This window comes from Brienomyrus brachyistius, unplaced genomic scaffold (genome assembly GCF_023856365.1).
Source record: "Brienomyrus brachyistius isolate T26 unplaced genomic scaffold, BBRACH_0.4 scaffold1126, whole genome shotgun sequence".
Taxonomy (NCBI): domain Eukaryota; kingdom Metazoa; phylum Chordata; class Actinopteri; order Osteoglossiformes; family Mormyridae; genus Brienomyrus; species Brienomyrus brachyistius.
Window position 1 is genome coordinate 40,001 of NW_026043401.1, and position 1,435 is coordinate 41,435.

The following is a 1,435-nucleotide window of genomic DNA, read 5'->3' on the forward strand; positions in this document are numbered from 1 at the left end:
GACGCACGAGCCGAGTGATCCACCGCTAAGAGTCGTACGTTTCTTTCGCTCACCGGAGGCAACCAGAGTCCGTGACCACGACTTCACTTCCAGAGTGGTTCCGGGAAGGCACGCGCATTGGCTGGGCCGGGCGCTCGCGGCAGCCTGGTGGGGGCGGGGCCCCACCCGCCGCGCGGAGTCTTTGAACCGCCGCCCCCGTCCGGAGACGGTGGTTTGGGCGATAGGTACCCGGCCTGGTTCGGGGTGGGTTATCCGGTTGACGAGGGGTTAAGGTAGGTTGGCCGGGGCCACCGGGGCTCCTACACGGCCCACTCGTTCCGCCACCCACCCCTGCCCCCGAGCGGGGCGGCCCCGTCCGTCGAGGTGGCAGGGTCAGCGGGGCACGGCGGGGCAAGTTTCCCGGGCATGGGGATTTGCGAGGTAACCGGGCGACACGAGGCCGGGCAGGCAGGCGGGGCCGGCCGACATGGGAGGCCGATACGGGAGGGAGGGAAGTAAGGGGGGAGGCCGGCGAACCGACCCCCCCAACCCCCTGTCACCCCCACCCAGCGGCTCTCCGCGGCCTGGTTCTCCTCTACCTCTTCTGACCCGACCCCGAGACGGCCCCCCCGGCCCTCGCCCTCCTCCCGGCTTACCCCCCCGTCCCCGGCCCGCCGGAACGGGGGCCGGAACCCGCCGGGAGCAGGTCTCGGCAGCTCTTCTCTTATTGGTGTCCGGGGGGGGGGGGGGGGAGGGGGTGGGGGGGGGATGGGGTGTGGGTCGGAGGCGGCCTGGTATACACGAGGTAACCCTGGCTCGCCGCCGGACGCCGGACCACATCCCCCCCACCACCACCACCACCACCACCACCTTTCCACCGGGGCCCAACTTGGGGATAGACACGACGCGGGGGGGAGGCGAGCGGGCGGGGGAGGGGTGAGGCTGGTCGCCCCATCCCGCGGCACGCGCGGCCCCGGTCTGCCGTTAATGATCCTTCCGCAGGTTCACCTACGGAAACCTTGTTACGACTTTTACTTCCTCTAGATAGTCAAGTTCGATCGTCTTCTCAGCGCTCGGCCAGGGCCGTCGCCGACCCCGGCAAGGCCGATCCGAGGACCTCACTAAACCATCCAATCGGTAGTAGCGACGGGCGGTGTGTACAAAGGGCAGGGACTTAATCAACGCGAGCTTATGACCCGCGCTTACTGGGAATTCCTCGTTCATGGGAAATAATTGCAATCCCCAATCCCCAGCACGCATGGGGTTCAGCGGGTTACCCACGCCTCTCGGCGAAGGGGTGCGCACACGCTGCTCCACTCAGTGTGGCGCGCGTGCAGCCCCGGACATCTAAGGGCATCACAGACCTGTTATTGCTCAATCTCGTGTGGCTGAACGCCACTTGTCCCTCTAAGAAGTTGTACGGCGACCGCACGGGTCCCGTAACTAGTTAGCATGT

At 67.3% G+C, this 1,435-nt stretch overlaps 1 non-coding gene across 1 annotated transcript in view; it reads right to left on the reverse strand.

The window, feature by feature from the left end:
- Positions 1-34, reverse strand: part of LOC125730310 (5.8S ribosomal RNA) — a 155-nt gene extending 121 nt beyond the window's left edge. The window contains exon 1 of the ribosomal RNA XR_007390662.1: positions 1-34. This exon is cut by the window's left edge and continues 121 nt beyond it. This is a non-coding gene — a ribosomal RNA (5.8S ribosomal RNA).
- Positions 35-1,435: the final 1,401 nt, after the last annotated feature.